Below are 21,670 nucleotides of genomic sequence, written 5' to 3'. Positions count from 1 at the left end.
GCAGGTAAGGATCCATCAGAGTGCCTGGCAAATAGTAAATACTCAACAATAGTTCAGCATTTCCACTTTGGGCTATGACATGGTCGTGTGTAGCAGACCAACATTGTTCCCTCGGAGAGCAACTGGACAAATCTGAACTACTTATGTCGTCTTCACCCTGAATATCAGAGGGCTTCTAAGGCAACCAGGACTCAGTGGTTGGCTCATGGAAGTAATCACGTTCCAGAAAGAATGCTTTCTGAGGTAAACCAAACTTGATCCATTCTCTCTTCATCCTTGGGTTCTCTGCCACCTTTTGGCATAGAACAACAAGAGGGAAGGACTTGAGTCCCGGCAGAGCTTTATCAATTGTATGACCTTAAAGGAAGATACATGTGAATCCGGGATTGCTGAGATTTCATAAAGGAGGGAGGCTGAGACCAATGAGACCAATAGTCACAATCGTTCTCGCCCCCCGCCCCGAGGTAGTTGCCAGGTAAGCTGCACAAGGCCAAAGGTTAAGAGGCAATGTGAATAAAAAGCAGATCAGAGATTCTGGCAACCTGACAAGGGCCAAGAAGACCACAATTGAAGTTCATGGCATACCAAGGAGAATCCATGAGAAACACTTCAGGCTCTCTGTTAGGAGATCTAGATAACTATATCCTAAGAAAGAAAACAAATCAGACGTAGGCTGACTCTTACCAACATTGAGTTCAGTCACAAAATGAATTGAGCTGATTTGCCTCTCTGTTGTCCTTTAAGATAGGTTGAATCCTCTATGAAGAAATATCACATCCAGAGTCACCGTAATTTTCATACAAAATGTCCAGCATTTGATCCTAAAACAGAGAAGCAAAACCAGACATATTAAGAGACAAGACCAAGAGAAACGACACGTACAACAGAAGTAGGTGGCCCAGGTATTAGGGAAAGCAGGCATGGACTTAAAAGATTAATAATTAAGGGGCCCCTGCGTAGTTGAGTCAGTTAAGTGCCCGACTCTTGATTTCAGCTCAGGTCATGATCTCACAGTCGTGGGATCGAGCCCCACATTGGGCTCTGTGCTGAGCACGGGGTCTGCTTAAGATTCTCTCTCCCTCTTTCTCTGCCCCTCACCCCTGCTAGCACTCTCTCTCTCTCTCAAAATAAATAAATAAAAACATTAAAAAAAATAAATCTTTAAAAACATTAATGAATTATTAATGTATAACCAAAGTAACATATAAGATGAGAATTTCACCATTAGAATTGTAAAAACTAAATAGAATTTCTAGCACTGAAAAAGATGACTGAACTTGAAAGCCCAGTAAATAAGTTTAACTGGATATTTGACACAGTTCCAAAGAGAATTAATGAGCTGAAAAATAGACCAGAAGAAAATATCTAGACTGAGGCATGGAGGGCAATAAATACTGGGGAGCAGAGAGGATTCTGGGAGACTGGAGGAGTCAGAAACACCAGAAACTGTCTCTCCACCTAGGCAACAATTGCACTGGCAGAATCTGTCTAACATAATTAATTTAAAACTCCAGAGTCTATTAAAGGCTTGAAACTTCCAGGGGTAAGGCTTGGATGGTAAATTGAGGTTAATTTCAGTCAGTTTCTCAGTCCCATGGCAGGAAGCTGTGCACATGTTCCCAGAGCAGCTACACACAGTTTATTGGACCCTATCCTCCAATATCAGGGATTTGTGCTCTAATTGCTGGTTGTGGCTTCTGATCACAGAGGTGCAGACAAAGAGGGCGGGTGGCAATTATTTTTCCACTCCCCGCATTGTTGCAAGCCCCCTCCCCTCAAACTAAAGTGATTTCTAGGGATTTTAAGTGGCCAGTGCCCTTTCTCCCCCTTCATTTTTCTTTTTCCCCATTTGGGAGATAGACAGTTTTAAAAGACAAGGACATTCAAAAGCAAGTGCCTATGTGGGGAAAATTAGAAAGTGACCATGTATGCGCAAGGAAAGGTGCAAGCTCAAGAAAGACCTGAGAAGATCTTAAGTTTGCACCTCAGGCTGATCCGTGAACAGAGAGCCTGCAACAATAAAAAAAACAATACACAAAAGCAATAACTGAAACCTTGGGAAAGGGGAAGAATCTGATTTCCAAGATTACCAATTAATTAGATTCGAATGTCCGGCTTTCAACAAAAAGTCACAAGGCATACAAAGAAACAAGAAAGTAAGGTCTGTTCAAAGTAAAAAAAATAGATGAACACAAAATGTTCCTGAAAAAGATTTGATAGAAGATCTGCTAGAAAAACCATTAAAACCATCATTGCCTTAAGGATGTTCAAAGACTTACAGGAAGATGTGGAGAAAGTTAAAAGAAAAAAAAAAAAAAAAAGATATATGAGCACATTGGAAACACTAATAAAGAGATAGAAAACATAAAAAGGAGCCAGAAAGAAATTCTGGAGCCGAAAAGCACAATACCTAAAATGAAAACTTCACTAGAGGAATTCAAAAGCAGATTTGAGCCAGCAGAGGAAAAAACCCCACAAATCTAAAGGTAGGAAGGTGAAAATTATCACATGTGAACAGAAAGAAAAAGTACAGAAGCAAAGTGAATACAGCCTAAGTGCCCTGTGGGGTGCTATCGAGCAGGCCCTTTACATGTTATACGAGTTCTAGGAGAAGAGAAGGGGGCACAGGGAACATTTTCTGGAGAAATAATGGCCGAAAACTTCCCATATCTGAGGAAAGACACGAATAGAAACACCTAAGAAGCTCAACACTGTGCAAATAAGACGAACTCAAAGAGACTCACTCCAGGACACGTTATAATCAAACTTGCAAAAGCCGACGATGAAGAGATCATCTGGAAGCAGCCCAAGAGAAACAACTAATCACGTGCAAGGGAGCCTCACTACAATGATCAGCAGATTTTTTCGTCAGCAGCTTTAGAGGCCAGAAGGCAGAGGGTCAATATATCCAAAGCACCTGAAGGAAAAATAAAAAACAAAAAACCTGCCAACCACGGATCCTATATCTGGTAAAACTGTCCTTCAAAAGTGAGGGAGAAATTAAGACATTTCCAGACAAGCAAAAGCTGAGGGAGCTCATTACAACTAGAGCTGCTTTACCAGAAATGCTCACAGGAATCCTGAAAGGTGAAATGAAAGGAAACTAGACAGCAAACTGAAGCCATTTAAAGGAAAAAAAAAATTATATATATAAAGTTAAATGGAAGCTAGTATTATTTGCAATTTCACTTTTTCTGTTCTACATTGTTTAAGAGACTAATGTCTCTTAGTCTCAAAAAAAAAAAAAATTATTGTCTAGGGATGCCTGGGTGGCTCAGTTGGCTAAGCATCTGACTCCTGATTCCAGCTCGTGATTTCACAGTTCATGGGTTTGAGCCCCACATCAAGCTCCATGCTAACACTGCAGAGACTGCTTGGGATTCTCTCTCTCTTTCTTTCTCTCTCTTTCTCTTTCCCTTAAATAAATCAACTTAAAAGATTACTGTCGAAAAGCTAGTATCACTGTAACTTTGGTTTGTAACTCTACATGTTTTATATATAGTTTAAGAGACTAATGCATTCAAAAGAATTATTTGTTTAGGTTTGGGGACTCACAATGTAAACGATATAATTTTGTGACATCCACAACCAGAGAGGTAGGGACAGAGCTGTAAAGGAGCGGAGGGTGTGTGTGTAACTGAAGTTAATCTGCTATAAATTCAAATTAGAGTGCTATAACTTTAGGATGTTCAATGTGATCCCCATCGTCACCACAAAGAAAATAGCTATAGAATATATACAAAGGATATGAGAAATAAATTTAAATGTTTTACTACCAAAAAAAAAATCAACTAAACACAAAAAAAAGATAGTAATGCAAGAAATGAGGGACAAAATGCTGTAGGGTCTAAAGAAAATAAATAACAAAATGACAGAAGTCCTTCCTTATCAGTAAATGGATTAAGCTCTCCAATCAAACAAAAGACAGAGATTGGTGAAAAAGCTAAAGTGCGTGATCTAACCATATGCTGTCTACAGGAGAATTCTTTTTTTTTTTTAATTTGAGAGAGCACGTGAGCAGCAGAGAGGGGGCACAGGGAGAGAGAATCTTGAGCAGGCTCCATGACCAGCATGAAGCCCGATTGGGGGCTCAATCCCATGACCCTGGGATCATGATGTGAGCAGAAATCGAGTCAGATGCTCAACCAACTGAGCCACCCAGGCGCCCCACAAGAGACTCACTTTAACTCCAAAGACACAAACAGACTGAAAGTGAGAGAATGGAAATTGGTTACTTTAGCAAATAGTAACCAAAAGAGAGCAAAAGTGGCTAGAGGAATATTAGCCAAAATGGACTTTATATCAACACAGGTTAAAAGGATAAAAAACACTATATATTAATAAAAGTTTCAATACAGCAAGAATATATAACAATTATGAACACTGTGGACCTGATGACAGACCAGCAAAATACAGGAAGAAACTGACAGAATTAAAGGGAGAAATAGCTCTATAATAATAAAAGATTTTAATACTTGACTCTCAGTAGATGGAGGTCTTCAACAACATCAGAGAGCAGCTAAATCTAACAGGCATTACAGAACACTCTACTCAACCACAAAAGCACTTGCTTTCTTTTCAAATGTGCATAGTGCATTTTCCAGGTTGGACCATGTGTAAGCCACAAATTAGGTCTCAATGGATCTGAAAAGACAGGTATACGAATCCTTTTCTCCAGCCACAATGGGATGAAATTAAAATTCAACAACAGAAGAAAACTGGAAAATTGACGAATTAAAAAACAAGCAATACTCTTTGCAACAGATTCAAACTGCAAATAACCCAAATATTCAATGGTGTTATCAATAAATAGTGTTAGGTTTATATAATTGAATATTACCTGCTGTTACATGCATCAATATGAATGAGTCTTACTGAGATCATGTTGATAAAAAAACGCCAGGCACAAAGAACAGATTTTGTTTGTTTATTTTTTTAAAAAGTTGCTTCCCTTCATATTCTGCCTCCCAAGCTGAAGACATCCCTTGTTACATTTCCACAGAAACTATAATTCAAGGAAGAAATTGGAGGCCCAATGGATGTCATTTATCTATCATTTGTCTTTGCCTGAGAATTTCTGTAAGGATGAGTAGAAACATGTAAAAAACAATACTTAAAACTGAATATTACTTGGTCTAACAAGCATCAAATATTTTTCAAATTGCCTTCTGACATTTAGCAGGATCTTAACTATATTTTTGTGTGTTTAATTAAGTGATATACTAAGTATATAGCATTGAAATCAGATATCTGGAACATACAGGCCATGAGATTTTCTCCAGCTATACGATCGTTCACATTGATCTTGATGTCGTAACTTTGGACCTGCAGTAATAGTAATAATTGCTATCATTAGATGAATACTTACTATGTGCCAAATACTGTGCTGGGTGTTTTATATCCATTACCTCAGCTAAGCCTCACAATAATCCCAGAAAGTAGGTTTTACTATCCTTTTTGCCAAGGTTAAATCATTTTCCAGTGCAGGAGAGGTCACTCAGCCACGATTAGAATCTGGATGACTCTGACCATGATCAGGCGCCTGCTGGTAACTCCCTTGATAAATGTTGTATCATGTTGGCGTGTGTATCAGTGATTTAAAGGAGTGTCAATTCAATGGTCTGAAACTGTAAATGTAAGTTCTAGTACAAATTTAGCCCTAAGAGTACCTATTTCCCATCCCTTGGCCTCTACTCTCACTTGACCCTCATGAGATACTATAGCAGTAATAAGAAAAAAAAAACCTAGATATATCATGAGGAAGAAGTCCTCAATCCATTTGCTTATCTCACCAAAGGGTCCATATCCCCAAACAGGATTATCATCAAGCATTTTGGACCCTGTCTTTGCTTTCTTCTCCTGGGAATGGAGTAAAGAGAAAAGTTGTACAGTAGCATTCAGAATGACAAAACGTATGCTTTAGATAGTCTATAAATCAAAGGATATTTGTACTTAGATTATTTTTTCTTTTTACCGTTATACTCAGCTCTTGTTTGAAAGGTTCCAATCTCTTGTGTCTAATGAAAGATTCCTTTGTCGTGTCACATTGGGAAGAGTATTGTCATACGCATGTTCCTCAGTTGCCGGGACTCAGACTCCTGTCCTTAGATCATAGGAAGGACGTGTTATCACAACCTTGGACTGTGTTGGTGAAATATGTTCTCTCTGAAGATAACAGTCTCATTGAAAAATGAATCTGCACTTCCATAGGTTGAAGAACAATTTCAGCTCCTGCACCCTGCTGTAGCAAGAGTACTAATAAAAACCTTGAACCCATTACTCATGTATGAGAACAAAGAGACCTTTATTGAAAATCAAATAAAAAGTATAGAGAGTCAGGCAGCACATTAAGTGAAGATTCCAGCATTCTTCTTCACTCATATTGCTTTTCATGGCATTTGAGACTAAAGGTTTGATAGAATTCAACACAGTGACCTTTGCAAGGCTTGATTTTGCTGTATCTGCAGAGTCTATTCACCTCTTCACCCAGAACTGACCTTCACTTCTCAACAAGATGTCTGTCTTCATTGTACCTTTCATGCCTATCTCAATCCTCGCCAACAAAACAGGTACTTTTAAAACAGTTTCTCAGGCCTTTCTGCATTGAATATGCATTCATTCACTCACTCACTCAACATGTGTTGAGTGCCTAGTAACACTGAGGATTAAAATAAACAGATAAACAAAAAAACTGGTCTGCCTACAGTGTGCTCACTATCAAAGAGAAGATATAAACACATAATTGAAAACTTATTCGTGTGGCAAAGTTGATGACTGAACACTATATTTTTCTCTTTATTTTCTTCTTTCTTTCTTTCTTTCTTTCTTTCTTTCTTTCTTTCTTCCTTTCTTTCAGAGAGAGAGAAAGAGAATGAGTGGGGAGGGGCAGAGGTCAAGGGCAGGAGAGAGAATCTTAACTAGATTCCATGCCCAGCACAGAGTCCAATGCAGGGCTCCCTCCCATGACCATGAGAGGATGATCTGAGCCAAAATCAAGAGTCAGACTCTTAACTGACTGAGCCACCCAGGCACCTCTGAAAACTATAGTTTTCAAATAAAAAAGTAATTTATTTAATTTATAAAATCTATCTATTTCCCTAGTCCACCCCTCTGCCCCCGCCCTTCATCCAGCAGGGCCAAAAGAAAAACTTAAATTCAACATTTAATGGTATCTCAGACTCCTGGGGAGCAAATAGTCTCTTAAAGATAACTCAGTCTCTTTGGGGATGTTGATGCTCAATCTTTCCTCTTGCTTTCCATCCCCCTGGCTTTCTTCTAGGATAGCATCTGAGCACATCAGGGAGGGGCTTCAAATCTCAAAGAGGAGAGAGATCCTAAGACCCACAAATAAGATCCACAATCCATAAATAAGTCCTGTTTTGATTTCTAGGTCCTCTGTGACAAGGTTTCTGGTTGGGACCAATTCCTGGCTTCCCTTTTGCAGGTATTATTGATGAAAGTATGATTTCTTGGTCTTAGATGGTTAGGCCAATGTTCACCATGGCTTCCTAAGCCACACTTTGGTGCAATCCAGCACACCCGTCTCAGTTTTCAGCCCGTGGGTTCAGCTCTCCAGCACTGGGATCCTTTTTACAAGTCTCCTCATCACTTGCCACAACAATACCATACAGGTGCAATGGTTCAACTCATTTACCCCCCATCGTCCACACCATGGGGCACGTGAACCTCTGGGTCTCTTCTACACACTTAAGGAATTGAGGGAGTCTTCCTTCAGAGGGCTAACTCAGGCCTCATAAGCAAACCAAGCCTTTCCATCTTTTGTTTGTTTGTTTTTTCTTGATACAGGATAAAACTCTGTGAGGTCATCTCTTCCTGAAGTTCCAAATAGGAAATAGAAAAGCCCTTGGAGTTGGAGCGATGGGGGGGAGGGGGAAATCTCTATGGGAGAATGCCTGAGAAACGGATTCTGACCATTTACTTCCTCCCATCTCTTTTTTCTTTTCTTTTCTTTTCTTTTTTTCCCACGATCTCTTACTCCAGAAGGTGGGATTTTTCACTTTCCTATATGGAAAGGACATGTGTCTTCTGAATTCTCTCTACCCGTGGGAATTTGATGCTCAGGTCAACCTTTCCTGGCCCTTGATGATTTTTAAAGAGTAGAAAAAGTTAGAGGTTTATTTTGCTCCCTCTACAATGCTTGGCTTCTAAGAATATTGTCGTAAAGATTACTCAAAAATCCCATTTTGGGTAGCCACTGATTGAATATCACCTCTTTCTTTGCTGTTCCTGTTTGGTATCTCCAGTAGATGGATATCGCTAAATAACTAGAAAGCTACTTTCATGGAAATATAAAAAGAAAGCTTCACATTTTCATATTTATTATATATTATGTATATTTATACATCTTCTGAAATTTAAAATAGATTACATACTTGTAGTTTTATAATATGTTATATGCTATTATATAAAACAGTCAAAGATTGCTTCTCAGCCTTATGGCTAAGATCAAGTGTAGTATCTGTTCTTATCAGTTTAATAAAACAGTCAAAGAATATTCCATTGGCTTCTGTGATTGAGTGAACAAACAAGAGTTGGACTGGCTGTAATTATCACAATCAGGTGCCATTTATTACTATAGTTTATGCCAAACAGAAACTCATAGAAAAGCAGAACTAGAACAGATCCTTTTTGACAATAAGACAATAGAGTTAAAAATTACATTTAAAAAAGTATAACATAAATTATGACAATTAAAATTAATCTTTATTAAAATCTTATTTATTTATTTGCTTATTTGAAAGAGTGTGTACAAGCATGCATCACAAGAGCATGGGAGGGGCAGAGAGAGAATTCCAAGCAGGATCTGTGCTTTCAGTGTGGAACCCTACATGGGGCTCAATCGCAGGAACATGAGATCATGACCTGAGCCAAAATCAAGGGCTGGATGCTCAACCGACTGAGCTATCCAGGCGCCGCAGAAAATTAACATTTTAAATTTGTAAAAATACATGAACCTAAGCATAATGAAAACTAGAATTATAAAATATTTAGAAAGTTATATAGACTCCTGGTAAACATGGCAAGTTGAGTAGGCAAACGCCAAACCAATGAAAGGAATGACTGAGTCAGAAAGGAGACCCTGAAGGAGCCTCATGAAAAATAACTTGCACTGAGTTTTCCTCTGGTGCCTTGATCCTCTCTCTTTGCTGTAATTGTTAAAAATTTCACAACTGTTTGAATATGGGTGAGCTTCTTTTAAGCTCCTGCTAAGGATTTGATATGTTCCTTTTCATGTCTTTTTTCAATTCTGGAAAATTTTTTAGTTCTTATCTCTACCATAATTGGCTCTCTCCCATTCTCTCTGTGCCCTCTGTCTGGAATTTTTTTTAAACAACATATATCAGAATTGGTGATTACATCCTTCATGTTCCTAACTTCTCTATCCTATATTGTCTCTGTCTCTCGGTATGGTGTTTTGAGAAACTTGACTTCCTGAGACCTATTTTCCAATTCTTTTTTTTTTAGTTTTAATTTTTTATTTTTTTATTAAAATGTTTTATTTATTTTTGAGACAGAGAGAGACAGAGCATGAGCAGGGGAGGGGCAGAGAGAGAGGGAGACACAGAATCTGAAGCAGACTCCAGGCTCCAAGCCGTCAGCACAGAGCCTGATGCAGGGCTTGAACTCACGAACCGTGAGATCATGACCTGAGCCAAAGTCAGATGCTTAACCGGCTGAGCCACCCAGGCACGCCCTATTTTCCAGTTCTTGACCTCTTTCTTGAGCAGGGTCTGGTTTGTTGTTCAACCTATCTGAGTTATTTTATTTCAATGACTGCCTACATTAATTGATTCTTTTCCATTCTGTCCTATTCTTGCCCAATGACTTCTAACACATCTTTTATTTTTTGAAATACTCTGAACATATTTATTTAATCTCTTTTAGATTATTATCTTTCGTTAAGGTAAAAAAAATTCCCACTTATGCATCCAGTGCCTTCCCTCAAGTTGGTTTGCTCATTTTTGATGTTTGTGATTTTATTATGAGTAAATATAAAAATAATCACTAAATTGTTATAATTAAAAATCAAGCTTGAGCAAAAATCTAGGCAAAAATTACATGGAAAATAAGAGTGTGGAGTTAAATCATTCTAAGGTTTTTAGACTGTTTAATAGGAAGATATAGATAATGATTAAATTTTAAACTATTAAATTAAATTAAATTAATGTTACAGATTTGAGGTTAACCACTAAAAGAACATAAATGGAATGTATAATTCCAAAACCACTAGAGGAAAATAAAGAATTTTAAAAATTCAATAAAATCAATAGAAAGCAAAAAAAAAGAGGGGGGGATATAGAGAGAAGCATGGTAAATATAAAACACAAAATCAAGTATATCAATACTCAAAATATTACAAACAGATTTAAATTAATTATTAAAAGTCCAAATTGGTCATACAATATTTAAAGGACAAATCCAGCACTATGATACCAACAAAAGACACACTTAAAGTAAATTGCACCAACAAGATAAGTAAGTCCAGGGCGGGTAAGGTATCATGGTGACCATAGTTAACAATATTAAATTTTACATTTGAAAGAGAGAGTGGATTTTTAAAGTTCTCATCAGAAGAAAAAAAATGTAACTAAGTGTGGTGATGGATGTTAACTAAATTTATTTTAATCATTTCACAATACATACCTATATCAAACCATTATGTTTTATGCTTAAAACTATATACAGTGTTATGAGTCAATTATACTTCAGTTTAAAAGAGTAGATTATACCTAAAGACTAAAAAATAAGAGGATGGAAATATTAATAAATGAAGGGATTAAATAAACGCTGGTTTAGTCACGTGACAAAATACCATACAGCAGCTAAAAACAAATGAGCTCTCCATACCCAGATGTATCAATATATCAATCAATCTATAGGTCCATTAGTATAGTTTTTGAAAATTGAATATAAAAGATGCAGAAGTATACATCGGTATGGTAGTATTATAACTACTTTAATAAGTGCTTTAAAAGCATAAAATAGGGGCGCCTGGGTGGCTCAGTCGGTTAAGCGGCCGACTTCTGCTCAGGTCATGATCTCGGGGTCCGTGAGTTCGAGCCCCGCGTCGGGCTCTGTGCTGACAGCTCAGAGCCTGGAGCCTGTTTCAGATTCTGTGTCTCCCTCTCTCTGGCCGCCCCCCCCCCCCCCTTCATGCTCTGTCTCTCTCTGCCTCAAAAATAAATAAACGTTAAAAAAAATTTTAAAGCATAAAATAATACTGTATTATTTTATGTATATTATGTTATGTATATGTATATTATTCATGAATTTGTAGACTTGTAAATTTAAAGGTGTGGAATTGACAGTCATATCAAATTCATGATGATGATTGCCTCTGTGAAAAGAAGGAGAAAAATTATCATGGAACAAGAAACAGACAACTTCAACTTCATAATGTTTTATTTTTGCCAAATCCTAAGAAAAAGTAAAAACTAAAATAATGAATACACTATTTAACAAAGTAGTAATAATAGGAACATTATTATCAAGGAACATATTCTATGTGCCAGATATATATAATATTAATTATATAAGTTATTTAAGAAATAAAGAACGATAGAAGGAACTTATAATCATTGATTAAAAAAATGTAAAAGCATTGTAAGAGAATACATCCTATACTTTTAACCTATAACTTGAAAGTAAATAAGCAAAGTGTTTCAGGAAAATGAAAATAAAATGTACCGCCCCTGGAACTGGTAAAAATATTTACTGGATCAAAATTCATGGAATAAATAAAGACATTTGTTAAATAACTGTCCCTTCAAAAGATACTGGAGCCAAGTAATTTTATGGATGCATTTATCCAAACATTCAGGGAACAAATAATTCTGGGCTTTTTAAATTGTTCTAGAACATAGAGAAAGAGGGAATGTTCCCAATTTCTTTTTTTTCTTTTGATAGCTAACAAAACTCTGATACCAAAATTTTATAGAGAAGTGCAAAAACCAAAGGACTCACCAATTTCCCAAACAACCTAAAATATTTCTTAAAAGACTAAGCTATAATGACTAAGCAGGATTTGTTCTAAGAAAAAATGAGTGGTTTGATATTAGGATATGTATTACTATCATTCATCAAAAGAAAAGCATCAGAAGAGATGCTGAAGAGGCAGTTAATAAAATTCAACATCTATTCTCATAAAAGCTTTAAAAATAAGATTAGAGAGTAACTTTTTAGCATGATAAGATACACAGCTTAAAATAATTGAACAATATCATGTCTTATGATGATGTAACTCTACAGAAAGTCAGGAATAATGAAAAGAGCCTATGATCACAAAGGTTGTGTAGGATTGTCCAAGAAATGCCAGCTAACACAATTAAATAAGAGAACTGTGTAATGTTGGAAAGAGGAAGCACACTTATCAAGTGTTATAAAATGATATGATTGTCCACCTGAATAGCCTGAGAAAATCAACAGAAAAAAACCCTTAGAACCAATGAGTTCAATACTGTAGTGAGTTACAAATTAAAATTTAAAAGTTCCATAGTTTTCCCACATTTCAAGTATAGTCAGATACAATATACAATATTAAATAAAATACCTTAATCATAATGGTAATAAAATGTCAAATGCCTAATGATAAAATGAAAAAGACATGTATAGGACTTACAAAAGGCCAACTATAATCCAGTCTTGAAGGAAATCAAAGGAGACTTGCTTTGAAGAGGAGAAACATAGCACATCTCCAGATGAAAATACTCAATATGTTAAAAATGTTGATTAGTCCTGGGGGGGACGCTGGGTGGCTCAGTCAGTTAAGCATCTGACTTTGGCTCAGGTCATGATCTCGTGGTTCCTGAGTTTGGGCCCCATGGGGGACTCTGTGCTGACAGCTCAGAGCCTGGAGCCTGCTTCAGATTCTGTGTCTCTCTCTCTCTGCCCCTCCCGCACTCGTGCTCACCCTCTCTCTCTCTCTCTCTCTCAAAAATAAACATTAAAAATCTTTTAAAAATTAAAAAAATAAATTAAAAATGTTGATGAGTCCTGAATAAATCAGTAAATTTAATGTAGTTGCAACAATAGTTACTTTTTTTTCAATTTTCCAAAATTATTTTAGAGTTAAGCTAGAACAAAGATACAAGTCCAATTTTCTAAAGTGTGTTCTGGCAAATTGTATCAAAAAATGTATGCTTTGATATAATAAATTCAGCTTTTAGGAATAAATTTCTAGAACATAATCAGGCAGGAGCACAGCAATCTATATACAAGAATATTCACAAAAGTATTTTTTATAATGGAAAAATGTGAAAAGAACTAAGTAATAGGATAATGATTAAATACATTATAAATTTATTAAATACTATGCAGCTATTAAAATAATGAAGTCATTGGAGTACACTAGTTTGAGATGATGTTCACAAGGTAGGAGGGGTTTTTTTGTTATGTTTAACTTTTAATTAATAAATATTAGTTTACATATAGTTTACATACTATACGATAGTTTAGATAGTTTACATACAGTGTTATATTAGTTTCAGGTGAACAATATAGTGATTCAACAATTCCATACATCACCCCAGTGCTCATCACAAGTGTCCTCCTTAATGCCTGTCACCTATTTCACCCATCCCCCCACTCACCTCCCCTCTGGTAACCATCAGTTTGTTCTCTACAGTTAAGACTCTGTTTCTTGGTTTGCCTCTCTCTCTCTCTCTCTCTCTCTCTCTTTTTGGCTTTCCTCATTTGTTTTGTTTCTTCAATTCCACACATGAGCTAAATCATTTCACGTTTGTCCTTTGAGTTATTTCACTGAGAATATACTCTCTTGCTTCATTCATGTCATCGCAAATGGCAAGATTTCGTTGTTTTTTATGGTTGAATAAAAATTTTTATGGCTGTTTTTATGGCTGAATAGTACATTCATTGAATATAATATCACATTCTTTATCCATTCATCTATCGATGGATACTTGGGCAGCTTCCATAATTTGGCTATTGTAAATAATGATGCTATAAACATCGAGGTGCATATATCCCTTTGAATTAGTGTTGCTGTATTTTGGGGGTAAATAGTAGTGCAATTACTGAATCATAGGGTAGTTCTATTTTTAACTTTTTGAGGCACCTCCATACTGTTTTCCACCCTGGCTACACCAATTGCATTCCCACACGCCCGCCAACACTTGTTTCTTGTGTTGTTGGTTTTAGCCATTCTGCAAGGTGCGAGGTGATATCTCATTGTGGTTTTGATTTCCATTTCCCTGATGATGAGGGACGTTGAGCGTCTTTTGATGCTGATGCGTTGGTTGGTCATCCAAATGTCTTCTTTGCAGAAATGTCTTTTCATGTTTTCTGTCCATTTTTAATTAGATTGTTTGTTATTTGGTGTTAAGTTGTGTAAGTTCTTTATATATTTTGGATGCTAACCTTTTATCAGATGTCATTTGCAAATATCTTCTCCCATTAAGTAGGTTGTCTTTAGTTTTGTTGATTGTTTCTTTTGCTGTGAAGAAGCTTTTTATTTTGATGTAGTCCCAATAGTTTACTTTTGTTTCCCTTGCCTCAGGAAACATATCTAGAAAAAAATTGCTATGGCCGATATCAGAGAAATTACTGGCTGTGCTCTCTTCTAGGATTTTTATGGTTTCAGGTATCACATTTAGGTCTTTAATCCATTTTGAATTTATTTTTGTGTATGGTGTTGAGAGTGGTCCAATATCCTTTTGCATGTAGCTCACCAGTTTTCCCAACACCATTTGTTGAAGAGACTTTTTCCCATTGCACATTCTTTCCTGCTTTGTCAAAGATTAATTGATCACATAATTGTGGGTTTCTTTCTGGGTTTTCTATTCTTTTCCATTGACCTATGTGTCTATTTTGTGCCAGTACCATACTATTTAGATTACTAGAGCTTTGTAATATAACTTGAAGTCTGAAATTGTGATACCTCCAGGTTTTCTTTTCTTTTCTTTTTTAAATGTTTGTTTATTTTGAGAGAGAGAGAGAGCGCATGTGTGCAAGTAGGAGAAGGGCAGAGAGAGAGGGAGAGAGAGAATCTCGAACAGGCTCCATGCTGTCAGCGATGAGGCTGACACAGGTCTCGATCCTACAAACCGTGAGATCATGACCTGAGCTGAAATCAAGAGTTGGACACTCAACCGACAGAGCCACCCAGGCTCCCTCAGCTTTGCTTTTCTTTTTCAAAATTGCTTTGGCTATTTGAGGTCTTTTGTGGTTCCATATAAATTTTAGGATTTTTTTATCCTAGTTCTGTGAAAAATGCTGTTGTATTTTGACAGGGATTGCATTAAATGCATAGATTGCTTTGGATAATATCAACATTTTACCAACACTTGTTCTTCCAATCCATGAACATGGAATGTCTTTCCATTTCTTTGTGTTGTCTTCAATTTCTTTCATCAATGTTTTATAGTTTTCAGAGTATAAATCTTTCATCTCTTTGATCAAGTTTATGCCTAGGTATCTTATTATTTTTGGTTCAATTATAAATGGGATGTTTTTCTTAATTTCTCTTTCTGTTGCTTATTAGTGTATAGAAATGCAACAGATTTCTACACATTGATTTTGTATCCTGCAACTTTATTGAATTCATTTATCAGTTCTAGTAGCTTTTTTGGTGGAGTCTTTAGAGTTTTCAATATATAGTATCATGTCATCTGCAAATAGTGAAAGTTTTACTTCTTCCTTACCAGTTTGGATACCTTTTATTTATTTTTGTTGTCTGATTACTGGGGTTAGGACTTCCAGTACTGTGTTGAATAAAAGTGGTGAAAGTGGACATCCTTGTTTTGTTTTTGACCTTAGGGGAAAAGTTCTCAGTTTTTTCCCATGGAGTATGATGTTCACTGTTGGCTTTTCATATATGGCCTTTATTATGCTAAGGTATATTTTCTCTAAACCTACTTTGTTGAGGGCTTTTATCATGAATGGATGTTGTACTTTGTCAAATGCTTTTTCTGCAGCTATCGAGACAATCATATGGTTTTTATCCTTTGTCTTATTGACGTGATGTATCATGTTGATTGATTTGCAAATACTGAGCCATTCTTATATCCTGGGAATAAACCCCACTGGATCCTGGTGAATGATTTTTTAATGTATTTTTGGAATATGTTTGCTAGTATTTTGTTGAGGATTTTCACATCTATGTTCATCAGAGATATTGGCCTATAGTTCTCTCTCTCTCTCTTTTTTTGTGGTATCTTTATGTAGTTTTGATATCAAGGTGATATTTGTCTCATAAAATGATATGGAAGTTTTTCTTTCTCTTCTATTTTTTTGGAATAGCTTGAGCAGAATAGGTATTAACTCTTCCTTAAATGCTTGGTAGAATTTGACTATGAAGTCATCTGGTCTTGGACTTTTGTTTCTTGGTAGTTTTTTGGATTACTGCTTTAATTTCATTACTGGCGATCAATCTGTTCCAATTTTCTATTTCTTCCTTCTTCAGTTTTGGTAGGTTATATATTTCTGGGAATTTATCCATTTCTTCTAGATTGTTCAATTTTTTGGCATATAATTTTTCATAATATTCTCTTATAGTCCTTTGTATTTCTGTGGTGTTGGTTGTTATTTCTCCTTTCTATTGGTGATTTTCTTTATTTGAGTACTTTCCCCCTCTCTCTCTCTTCTGATGAGTCTGGCTGAAGGTTTATCAATTTTATTGATCTTTTCAAAGAACAAGCTCTTGGTTTCATTAATCTGTTCTATTGTTTTAGTTTGTTTATTTTGTTCTTGTTTTTAGTTTCTATATCATTTATTTCTGCTCTAATCTTTATTATTTCCTTCCTTTCACTGGTTTTAGGTTTTCTTTTTTGTTCTTTTTCTAGCTCCTTTAGGTGTAAGATTAGGCTGTTTATTTGAGATTTTTCTTGCTTTTTGAGGTAGGCCTGTATTGCCATAAACTCCCAAAGGTTTTGGACTATTCTTTTTTCATTTTCATTTGTTTCCATGTACTTTTGGATTTCCTCTTTGATTTCTTGGTTGACCCATTCATTGTTTAGTACCATATTATTTAACTTCCATGTATTTTTGCTCTTTCCAGATTTTTTTTGTGTGGGCGATTTCTGATTTCCTAGCATTGTGGTCAGAAAAGATGCACAGTATGACTTCAATTTTTAAAAATTTGTGAAGGCTTGTTTTGTGGCTGAATATGTGATATATTCTGGAGAATGTTCCATCTGCACCTGGAAAGAATGTGTTTTCTGCTGTTTTATGATGGAATGTTCTGAATATATCTTTTAAATCAATCTGGCCCAGTGTGTCATTCAAAGCCATTGTTTCCTTGTTGATTTTCTGCTTAGATGATCTGTCCATTGATGTAAGTGGGGTGTTAACCTCCTCCTATTATTGTTGTTGTTATTGTTATTATATGGTTATTAACTGTTTTATGTATTTGGGTGCTTCCATGTTGTATGCATATATATTTACAATTTTTATATCTTTTTGTTGGATTGTTCCCTTTATTATTATATACTGTCCTTGTCTCTTTTTTAAGCCTTTGTCTTAAAGTTAATTTTGTTCAATGTAAGTATTGCTATTCCAGCTTTCTTCTTACATTCCATTGTGGGATAAATGTTTCTTCATCCCCTCACTTTCAATCTGCAGGTGTCTTTAGGTCTAAAATGAGTCTCTTGTAGGCAGCATATAGATGGGTCTTGTTTTTTTATCTACTCTTTCACCTTATGTCTTTTGATTTAGTCCATTTACATTCAAAGTAATTATTGATAGGTATGTATTTATTGCCATTTTGTTACTTCCTTTGTGGTTGTTTTTATAGTTTTTCTCTGATCCTTTTATCTCTTTCTCTCTTTCATGATTTGCTGATTTAGTTTAGTGATATATTTGGATTCCTTACTTTTTATTTTATGCATATCTACTAATTTTTTGATTTGTGGTTACCATTCAGTTTATATATAACATCTTTTGCATATAGAAGTCTATATTAAGTTGATGGTCACTTAATTTTGAATTCATTTTTTACTCCTCTCCCCTCCACATTTCAGATATTTGGAATCATAGTTTACATCCTTTTATTTTGTGCTTCTCTTGACTGACTTTTATAGATATACTTAATTTTTTTTTGTTTTTGTTGTTATTGATTTTCTGCTTCCTATTTTTCTTACTCTTTTTTTTAAACTTAAAAAATTTTTTTTCAATGTTTATTTATTATTGAGAGACAGAGAGAGACAGAGCATGAGCATGGGAGGGGCAGAGAGAGGGAGAGACACAGAATCCGAAGAAGGCTCCAGGCTCTGAGCTGTCAGCACAGAGCCCAATGTGGGGCTCAGACCCACAAACCGCGAGACCACGACCTGAGCTGAAGTCGGATGCTTAACCAACTGAGACACCTAGGTGCCCCATATTTTTCTTACTCTTACTTCTGCTTTTTGCTTTCCACTCACAGAGTGCTCCTTAAGATTTATTATCAGGCTGATTTAGTGTCATGAATTCTTTTAAGTATTGTTTGGGAAACTCTTTATCTCTCCTTCTATTCTGAATGATAGTCTTGCTGGATAGACTATCCTTGGCTGCAGATTTTTTCCTTTAAGAACTTTGAGTACATCATGCCACTCCCTTCTGGCCTGCAAAGTTTCTACTGAAAAATTAGCTGATAGCCTTATGAGGTTTCCTTTGTATGTAATTGGCTCCTTTTCTCTTGCAATCTTAAAAATTCTTTCTTTATCACTATTTTTTTCCATTTTAATTCCTATGTGTCTTGGTGTGGACCTCATTGGATTGTATTTGTTTGGGGATTTCTGTGCATCCTGAATCTGGATCTCTGCTTCTCTTCCCAGATTTGGAAAGTTTTTAGTTTTCCTTCAAACACATTTTCTGCCCTGTTCGCTCTGTTATTTTGGGATCCCTATAATACAAATGTATTACCCTTCATGGAGCCAGTGAGTTCTCTAAGTCTATCTCGTTATGCAATATTTGTTTGTGTCTCACTTGTTCAGCTTGGTTGCTTTCCATTACTCTATTCTTCATGTTGCTAATATGTCTCTGCTTCCTGTAGCCTACATTTTATGCCATCTATTGTATTTTTAATTTTATTTATTGAACGCTTCATCTCTGAAATGATATTTTTTATCTTTTTGTGAAGGTCTCACTGATATCCTCCACCTTTTCCTGAAGTCCAGCAAATGTCTTTATGTTCACTACTTTAAATTCTGTATCAGGCAGATTACTTGTATCTGTTTTGCTTAGATCTTCTGCTATGATTTTGTCCTGTTTTTTCTTTTTTTTAAATTTTTTTTTACCTTTATTCATTTTTGAGAGACAGAGAGAGACAGAGCACGAGTGGGGGAGGGGCAGAGAGAGAAGGAGACACAGAATCCGAAACAGGCTCCGGGCTCCAAGCTGTGAACACAGAGCCCTACGCGGGGCTCGGAACTCACAAACTGCGAGATCACGACCCGAGCCGAAGTTGGACGCTTAACCGACTGAGCCACTCAGGCGCCCTTTGTTCTCTTTTTTTCATTTGAGACATATTTCTCTGTCTCCTTATTTTGTCTAGGTCTCTGTTTTTGTGTGTTTGGAAAGTCAGCTACATCTTCTGCTCCTGAAAATAGTGGCTTTATGAGGAAGAGGTCCTGTAATGCCCTGGGGTGCAGTTTCCCTTGCTCACTAGAACCTGGCACTTCAGGAAAGTCTCATATGTGTGTTCCTTGTGTCCCGCCACTGTGCCTGAGTCACTTTTCCTTTCAGTTCAGGCATATGCACTGACTCTCTGCCCGTCGTGGCTGTGCTTGCTGTGTTGCTAGTGATACCCAGGCAGGCCAGCTCTGAGGGGGTGCGACATTAAAAGAGCTTGGAGGCAGGGTGGTGGTGTAGAACAATTTTTCCTGAGCCTAGGTCAGATCCCCCACAGCCTGGTGGCTGCCGGGGGCACAGCACTCGGTGTTGGTGTTGGCAGACTAGCTCGTGTCTGTGCAGTGCCACCTCCCACAGATGAAGGGGACTGGGGGAGGAAAGTGGCACCTGCCAGCAACTTTGCTCCTGGGAGAGGTTATCCCGACCTGCTCTGAAATCTGTATGAACAGCTTTCCCGCCCATTGTGTAAACGATGGCTTGCACATTGCCTCTCCTCAGGCTGTTGTCTCTTTATGGGAGGGAGCCAGTGATCACTCACCCTCTTGGCTTGCCTGGTGCCATGTCAGCTGACTTAATAAAGCTCCAGGCTCCAAGTCCCGCTGGATATACAAGCTCACAAAACTCAGCCCCTCTGGTTTTCAAGGCCAGATGTTATGGGGATTCGCTTTCCATATGTGGGCTCCCTGGTGCTTTCCCCTTTCTGCACCTGCGGCTCCCTCCTGTCTGTAGGCAGCTCCCGAGCACTGTGTCTGCCCTTCCTAACCTCTGCCATGTGGCTTCTTCTCTACCTTTAGTTGTGGCCCTTGTTCTGCCAGTGTTTAGACCGCAGTCTGGTTTATTTACTCAGATGTGAGTGGTATCTAGTTGGCACCGTGGGAGAAAGTGAGCTTCGGGTCCTCCTACTCCACCATTTCCCCAAGCCTCTCTCCACAATGCAGGAGTCTTGTGAAAATTAGGCAAAAATATTTATAAACCCAATCTCTGTTTGCATAAAAATGAGACCAGAAGAAAGCACACGAAATATTGAAGAGTCATCTTTAAGTGCCGGAATCTTTCAGTAATTTTAATTGTCTTATTTTTTGTTTGATTGTTTATTTCTTAAATTACATATATTTCTTGTATTGTAAACAAAACACAAAAGGCAAATAAAGGAAATAGAAAGAAACCATTCTATAGCTATAGGAGACTAAGTAATGTCAGTTTTCCTTTCTTTCCTTAATATCACTTGTCTTCATCCTTTTTCCACTGCCTGGACCATTGCAGCAATTTCCTCACTGGTTATTTTGTGGCCAATACCCCTCTACTCTGCCAAGAAAGTGGATTTCCTAACTTGCAAATATGATCATATTTGCCTCTTTTGGCATTATCCAGTGGTTCCTTATTACCCACGGGAGGATAAACACCTTAGTAAAGTGATTGCATCCACTTCCTTTCATGAACTAGACTGACCTTACCTCCCACCCTCCATTTAACATATCAGTACCTAAGCCATTTACTCATCTGTAATGGTCATCCCACCTACTTGGCTTAAGATTAGCTTCTGATCATTCTTCGTCAGTTCCAAAGTCACCTCTCACAAGAGTACTTCCTGGACTTCAAAGAGTTTTTCTGTTCCTCATCTCCTCTCCATTCTCCACCTTAGCCTTCACTTTTTTTCTTTATAAGCACTTATAATTAGTGCTTTAAAATTTTACATATTTATTTACATTGCACTTTTAAAATCTGGGCAGGCATGGGCTGAACACATCTTCTTCACTGTTTTAAGGAGTTTGTTTAATAAATGAATCAGCCCTTATTCTAAATGGCACTAGCTTCAGCTTTCTGAATGTACTGAGCTGTTTCAGCCTCTACCCTCACACGTTCAGTTTCCTCCATCTGGACCATTCATGTCCTTCTCTGGAAAGTCTGATGAATACATGGTCATATTTCATGGCTGGGTTCAAGTTTTACTTCTTTAGAAAACCTGGTAGTGTTGATTATGCATATCTTTGTGTCCTGCTGAATCACAGTTCACCGTCTTCTCAGAATCTATCATTCAATTGCTTTTTATTAGTTCACGTGTCTTTTTCCCCCTAGAGATGGCTCT

At 36.9% G+C, this 21,670-nt stretch overlaps 1 pseudogene; it reads left to right on the top strand.

Moving 5' to 3' along the window:
* Positions 1-8,440: 8,440 nt before the first annotated feature.
* LOC122212529 lies at positions 8,441-8,621 on the top strand (annotated as a pseudogene).
* Positions 8,622-21,670: the final 13,049 nt, after the last annotated feature.

Source organism: Panthera leo, chromosome F3 (genome assembly GCF_018350215.1).
Source record: "Panthera leo isolate Ple1 chromosome F3, P.leo_Ple1_pat1.1, whole genome shotgun sequence".
NCBI classification, from domain to species: domain Eukaryota; kingdom Metazoa; phylum Chordata; class Mammalia; order Carnivora; family Felidae; genus Panthera; species Panthera leo.
The sequence above is the reverse complement of the archived record's forward strand: the minus strand, read 5'-3'. Positions and strand labels throughout refer to the sequence as shown.